This window comes from Pinus tabuliformis, chromosome 8, assembly GCF_031772625.1.
Source record: "Pinus tabuliformis cultivar Carrire ecotype Pingquan chromosome 8, CPIR1, whole genome shotgun sequence".
Classification (NCBI taxonomy): Eukaryota; Viridiplantae; Streptophyta; class Pinopsida; order Pinales; family Pinaceae; genus Pinus; species Pinus tabuliformis.
The window spans coordinates 588,962,970-588,970,910 of NC_142294.1; the positions used below are offsets into that span (position 1 = coordinate 588,962,970).

The following is a 7,941-nucleotide window of genomic DNA, read 5'->3' on the forward strand; positions in this document are numbered from 1 at the left end:
ATGGATCAGAAGGTAAAAAATCAATCCTTTATTGAGTAATTTCCATTTTAGGAAGTTACAACTTGTTGCAACTGAAGAAGATCATTTAGAAGACATTGAGGGAGCAAAAACTACATTTGATATGGCTCCATTGGTATGGCTTTTTGCACTCTTAGATGCTTGACTCAATTTCGATGAGGAAGTTAAGAGTTATGGAAAAGCAGGGAAGCACTTTGAATAGACTGTGGCCACATCCATCACATTCATTGAATTTCTCATTTTGTAGGCTACAATCTTATGTTGAAGCATGAACATTATAGGTTTTGCCTCTCGATCTGAAAGAGTTAGATATAACGACTACCCTCTCAGAGACTCCAAGGTCTATAATGTAGTTGGAGTACCTCTAAAATACTTCCATATGGAATCACTCCACAATAGTCATCATTGAAAGGTTCCCTGATAAATTTCCTCATCTGCACTCTTTGAAATACTTAATTTTTAATGGATTCTCAAAATTGGTGTCACTGCCTATTTCATTTGGAGAGATAAATAGCGTACAACTCATGGATTTGGAAGTTACTTCCTCTTTTCTCACTCTTCCCAATTCATATGGAAATTTAACTCGACTGAAACATATTTCATCGAGGGGTTGCGAGAATTTGACAATCGATAATGGAACTCCTAGAGATATTAAAATGCTAGAATCAAACCTCCAATGATCACAAGGAACGAGACAATGTTTTGTTCCAATGGTGCAAGAAAAAGAGGCCTCAAGGCCACATAACTGAATCTAAAATTTTGATGAGGGACTCTAGCATTCAGGGTAAGAAATACATACAAGCAGAACGCCATGCTTTGAAATATGAAAAATAAAAATTTCTTGTGCAATCCCATGTAATGGTTCATTCAAGGAGCACAAATTTAAGGCCTTGCACTCCACTCTGGGAACATAGCCATGGATTCATCAAAAGGTTAGTTGATTTTCACTTCCATAAACCGACAACTAAGCTTCTTTAGTTTCAATTTAGAGACTGGGTTGTTGGAAATTGACAACTAATTAATGTAAATTTGGGTAAAATTGTACTAGTTATTAACAAGTTAGTTTTATACCAAAACAGTGGTTATGTAACTGAGGAGGCTCATATAAAACTGATGAATGCTCGAACTAATGTAATGGAGAATCATTTATTAATTGAATAGAAATTCCAATCCCTTGCCCCGTGGATGTTTCCTTGACACCCTGTCAGGGTTTTACCACATAAATCTTGAGTTTTACTTGTGTGGTTGTATTCAGTTTCATTTTCTTTCTTGTTTAGTAACCTCTTGTAACTACAAATGGTATCAGAGTAGTTGAGTTGAGTTGGAGGTCTTGGAGAAGTTGGAGTAGTTGAGTTGAGTTGGAGGTCTTGGAGAAGTCGGAGCAGTTGAGTCAAACCATTGCTCTATGATCTCCGCATGTGTGTGGTCTGATCTCTGTGTGTGCGTGAAGCCAGAGCCGTTCTCTGCGTGGACTGGTGGGGAGGCCCGTTTTCTGCGTGGACTGGTGAGGAGGCCGTTTGTTGCCTGAGGCCATTACATGCTGCTACGTAGCTTGCATGGAGCGCGTGTACCTGAGCGTCTCTGCGTAGCAAAATCGTGGAGGCCGTTTGCTTGTCCAGAATTGGAGCAAGGTGGCTCATTCATGCCTTTGCGTGCTGGTCGAGGCTCGTTCCAGAACTTGTCTAGTTTCTACATGTGTCGAGGAGACCCGAGGGAACCATTGTCCAGAACCTGCATGCCAACGAGGAGAAGCATGGACTAGGTTGCGTGGTTTTTTCGTACTTGTGTGTTACCATTTTTGGGCTGCGTAAGGGTTATACTTGTTGTTGGCCACCTGCGTGTTACCATTGTTTGGATTAGAGGTTGCGTGGGGTTTATACCTGTTACTGTCCACCTGCGTGTTACCATTGCTAGGATCAGAGGCTATGTGGTGTTTATACCTGTTGTTGGCCACTTGCGTGTTACCAATGCTGGGATCAAAGGCTGCACTGCGTGAAAACTACTTGTCGAAGAGAGATCATCTTGGAAGGTCGGGTATTTTTTTCCAGCAAAATTAGTGAATAAATTCAGGGTTTGTTAAAAGGTTTCTTTGAATTGAAGAACAAATATTTTTTTTTTCCCAAGAAACTGAAATTAAACAAAATGGAATTTGTAGGTTTTCTAAGTCAATTTTTCGAGAAAATTGAAGTAGGAAAAATTTAAAAAAACATGGAAAATCCTTTGTTGGAAGAAGAAAATCAAAACATATATTTTTTTAAAGAAACCCTAGTTGAAAGACAGAAACCCTGGGAGGAAAGAAATGGCCAAGATGACGAATGCAAAGTTCAAGGTGGAGAAATTCACCGGAAAGAACAACTTTGCTCTTTGGAAATTGAAAGTTAGGGATTTGCTAGTGTAACAAGGGTTTCACAAAGCTTTGGACGGGGCAAATAAGAAACCTGATAGCATGAAAGATTCGAACTGGGAGAACTTGGATACCCGAGCCGTCAGTACCATCAGGTTATGCCTGGTGGATAAAGTTCTCTTTAACATTGTTGAAGAGAGTACAACTTCAAGCTTATGGGAAAAACTGGAAAAACTATATATGACAAAGTCGTTAACCAATAGAATTTATTTGAAAAGACAATTGTAAAGTCTTCGAATGAAGGAGGGTTAAAAAGTTGCAGAGCATTTAAATGTTTTTAATACACTTATATGTCAATTATCAGATATGGAAGTTAAAATTCAAGAAGAAGACAAAGCGATAACCTTGTTGTGTTCTCTGCCCGAGTTATGGGACCACTTTGTAAATTCAATCAGTTTGAGCACCGCTGGTTCTTTGAAATTTGAATCAGTGGTGGGAGCTCTCTTACCTGAAGAAGTACGAAGGAAGTCCAGTATTGAGACTGTTGCACCAGAAGCCATGATAGGCAGAGGACGATCAAAGGAGAGAGGAGAAAAAACAAGGGGGTCTTCCAGATCTAAATCAAAGGGTAAGAAGTGTAAGGAAAAATGTTGGCACTGCAACAAAATTGGACACCTTAAGAAAGACTGTTGGAAATGAAAAGAGTCTGATAACCTGAAGAAGGAAGCAAATCAGGTTGATTCAGGTATGATAGATGAAGTTTTATCTGCAGAAGAATTATGTATGATAGATGAAAATTTACTTGTATGTAATGTATCTCAGGGTTTTGAAAGTTGGCTGTTAGACTTTGGTGCTTCTCATCACATGTGTCCACACAGAAATTGGTTTACTTCATATGAAGATGTAAATGGTAGTTCTATGTTTATGGGTAATAATGTAACATGTCAGACTGTTGGGATGGGAAATATCAGGATTAAAATGTATGATAACACAGTTATAACATTAACTAGTGTTAGACATGTACCTAAATTGAAGAAAAATTTTATTTATTTGGGAGTGTTGGATTCAGATGGTTAAAGTTTATAGGTCAGAATGGAGTGTTGAAAGTCACTAAAAGCACCCTAGTTGTTATGAAAGCAAAAAAGGTCGGAAATCTTTACAGACTCAAAGGAAGTACTCAGTTCAGTGAAGCAACGATTGTGTTAGAAAAATAAGAAGAAGTTACTCACACATGGCATTAGCGATTGGGTCATATAAGGGAGAAAGGTCTTCAGGTACTGATGAAACCTAAATCACTTCTTGATTTGAAATCCTTGAAGTTGGATCTCTGTAACATTATGTGTGTAGAAAACAGTGGAAATAGAGATTTAAAATGGGAAGTCATAATAGTATAGAAATTTTAGACTATATTCATTCTGATCTGTGAGGACCATCTCCTGTTGTATCATATGGAGGTGCTCTATATTATTGATGATTTTTGCCATAAAGTTTGGGTCTATATGGTGAAAAAGAAAGCTGATGTATTCAATGTCTTTAAACATTTTAAAGAAATGATAGAAAAAAGAACAACAAATCAATTAAATGTTTAAAAACTGACAATGGTGGTGAATTTAATTCAATAGAATTTGAACAATACTGTAAGGATGAAGGAATTGTTAGACACAAAACTGTTGTTTATATTCCTCAGCAAAATGATGTGGTTGAACGTATGAATTAGACTCTTATGGAAAGATCCAAAAGCATGATTAGTAATGCTAACCTGCAAAAGGAGTTGTGGGCAGAAGCAGTCTCCGCTGCTTGTTACTTAGTTAAGAGATCACCTTCAGTAGCAATTAAATGTAAAATTAATGAAGAAGTTTGGTCATGCCAGTCTTGTGATTATTCACATTTAAGGATGTTTGGTTGTTATGCTTATGCTCTTATTCCTAAAAATCAATGTTCAAAATTAGATCCAAAATCAAAATGTTATGTCTTTGTTGGGTATGACTATGTGGTGAAAGGGTACAGGTTGTGGGATCCTACGTCACAGAAGATATTCATTAGTAGAGATGTAGCATTTGATGAATCTTCTCTTTTAAAATCAAATGTTGAAAGAATTGAACAGGAACAGGTATCACCAAATCAACAAATTTAGTTGGAGGCTAGACCATTCAGTGACATTCAAAAGGAAGAAGAGACTTCTGGAGAAAAAGGTGTTGAAGATACAAAGGAAGTTGTTGAAGTTTCTGAACCAGTTCAGCAACCAAAAGCTATTGAAGTTTCTAAACCAGTTCAGCAACCAGTCACTCTAGGAAGGTCTACAGGGGAAAGAAAAACTCCCAAAAGGTATGAAGATTCTGCTTCATATTTTTCTTTGATTACTGAATATGGGGAACATTCTTGTTATCAGGAAGCAGTAGATGATATGGATAGGAAAAATGGAAAACAACTATGGAAGAAGAAATGGATTCCTTATCCAAGAACAATACCTGGGATCTTGTAGAACTTCCTGAAGGGAGAAGTGTTGTTGGATGCAAATGGGTGTTCAAACTGAAAAGGAAAGTTGATGGAAGTATCGAAAAGTATAAGGTTAGACTGGTAGCAAAAGAGTATTCTCAGGTTTAAGGTATTGACTTTCATGAGATTTTTTCACCAGTTGTAAAACTTGTTTCTATTCGTACTGTGTTGGCACTAACTGCATTACTTAACCTTGAGTTAGAATAGTTAGATGTTGAAACAACATTTCTACATGGTGATTTGGATGAAGAGTTATATATGGAACAACCAGAAGGTTTTGTATAAGGTCGCAACAGAAGATTAGTTTGCAAGCTCAGGAAATCATTGTATGGTCTGAGGCAATATCCCAGGCAATGGTGCAAGAAGTTTGACTCCTTCATGGTGAGCCAGAACTTTATTAGAAGTGAGTATGATCATTGTGTATACTTCAAGAGTTTCAGTGGCATATTCATTATCTTAGTTTTATATGTTGACGATATGCTTATTGCAAGCAAAAGCATGGAAGAGATCAACAGGTTAAAGGCTCAACTCTCTAGGACGTTTGATATGAAGGATATTGGAGCAGCAAGACATATCTTGGGCATGGAGATACACAGAGATAGGAAAAATGGTAAGCTTTGGTTATCACAGCAGAAGTATGTGGAGAGGGTACTTGAAAAGTTCTGTATCAACAATGTGAACCTCTTAATGTTCCATTAGCTTCCCATTTTAAGCTTTCTTTGGTTTTGAGTCTTAGAAATGATGAAGAAAAGAAGTATACATCTCATGTACCATATGCAAATGTTGTAGGCAACTTAATGTATGCGATGGTATCTACAAGACCTGACATTTCACATGCAGTCGGAGTTGTCAGTAGGTTCATGGCAAATCCGGGTGAAGAACATTGACGAGCTATGAAATGGGTGCTTCGATATCTAAGAGGCACAAGTGACCATTGCATCATCTTTAATGGTAGTGATGGATCATTCTGCGGATATGCAGATGTTGATTATGCAGGTGATTTGGACAAAAGGAGATCTACTACAGGTTATGTCTTTACTCTTGGAGGTGGAACATTAGTTGGATGTAAGAGCTTCAAGAAACAGTTGCATTGTCCACTACCGAAGCAGAATATATAGCTGCTTCAGATGCTAGTAAAGAAGAAATCTGGTTAAAGGGTCTACTTGATGAGATTGGAAGGACATAGGAGAAAGTGAATGTACTTTGTGACAGTCAAAGTGCTATTCACTTGGCTACAAATCCACCTTCTCACAGCAAGACCAAGCACATTTACGTAAGGTATAATTTTCTGATACGTGTGATCGATGGCAGAAAAGTAGCTCTCAAGAAGGTCCATACACGGGAGAATTGTGCAGACATATTCACAAAGCCAGTTACAGTAGAGAAGCTGCGATGGTGTTTAGATTCTTTTGGCTTGCAGAAGAGATGATGAATGGGCATGGGCAAGGGATTAGAAAAATTGTTGTCAAGGTGGAGTTTGTTGGAAATTGACAACTAATTAATGTAAATTTGGGTAAAATTGTGTTAGTTATTGACAAGTTAGTTTTATACCAAAACAATAGTTATGTAACTGAGGAAGCTCATATAAAACTGATGAATGCCCAAACTATTGGAATGGAGAATCATTTATTGATTGAATAGAAATTCCAATGCCTTGCCCCGTGGATGTTTCCTTGACACCCTGTCAGGGTTTTACCCCATAAATCTTGAGTTTTTACTTGTGTGGTTGTATTCAGTTTCATTTTCTTTCTTGTTTAGTAACCTCTTGGATGTTTCCTTGACACCCTGTCAGGGTTTTACCTCGTAAATCTTGAGTTTTTACTTGTGTGGTTGTATTCAGTTTCATTTTCTTTCTTTTTTAGTAACCTCTTGTAACTACATGGGTTAGTACCATGCAGTCATTGAGTATTCATATATATGTTGAGAGAGTTTCTTGGTTTCAAGTTTTTGGTTTGCTCTTTTCTTAGATTTACCTCTGTCATTAGACATGCCGAATTGATTTCTATATTTGATAGACTAAAATTTGATTCTACCAGGAATTCCTAAGATATAAATGGTTCCCACCTTCTAAACAAGAGTCTTCAGCAAAAGTTTGATAGGCATTCATCATCTCCTGTAGAGAAACATGCCGAAGTAGTTGGTTTCTTCAGTCCAAATTCCATTGGGACCAATAGAGTATTTAATGTAGCCTGAAATTTCACAACATCTGATATAGAGACCTATTTGCCTCCAGAGAAGATAGATATGGAAACATTTGAATGACCAGTAATTTTTTTGTAATTGACCTTGAAACAAAAGGAGGATGATTTTCTTATCATGAAAGGCGCAAAGATTTCCCAGCGACCCAAAAAGTGGCCCAAATATGTTGAGAATGTTCTACAGGTAGGAAAGGCAGTGGACACATGTTAATTTATTGTCATTCTTTTTTCTTTATGTACACAAGCATGGAAGGAAGGAGGGTTTGTATCTGACATGTTTTTTGTTTATGTTACCATAGAATTGCTTTCCTAGAAGTCTCAGATTTAGCAAGGGGACGCTACGAAGTTAGAGAGAAGAAATGTACTAAGAAGGTTTGTTTTCTTCTTGTTTCTCTATTATGGCCCTTTTTTATAATTATTTATGAACCATATGTATTTCATTTGTAGATTTCGGTCACTTGTAGTGTAGGTCTTTCTTATTTGGTAAGTGTTCTCGTTGATTATGTTCAACATTTTCAAACTATGAAGAGACTCAATTCATTCCATATTTTTGGTTACATTTCTACTACAAAAACCAAGGGATCTGAAGGCAATGGAAATTCCAGACAATGATTCAGGATGATCTGGCTAGGCATGGAAAAATATCCAAGGTCTGCCACTTTTTCCATGTTTTTCATTGTGCAAATTGTTTACTCATTAATTCAATGGATTTGAGCTAAGTCTTCGTACTCTCTAAAATGTGGATAGATTGTTTGCAAATTTTTTAGGGAGAGTTTTGCTGGAAAGCTGCTCTGCTTTTGCGATTAATGTCATATTTGCTTTGGCTATCTGTTTCCAATGATATGGTAATATTTGCAATGAAAATATTTTATAAATCCTACATTT

At 37.0% G+C, this 7,941-nt stretch overlaps 1 pseudogene; it reads left to right on the forward strand.

Moving 5' to 3' along the window:
• Positions 1-7,678, forward strand: LOC149236827 (uncharacterized; annotated as a pseudogene).
• The last annotated feature ends 263 nt before the right edge of the window (positions 7,679-7,941 follow it).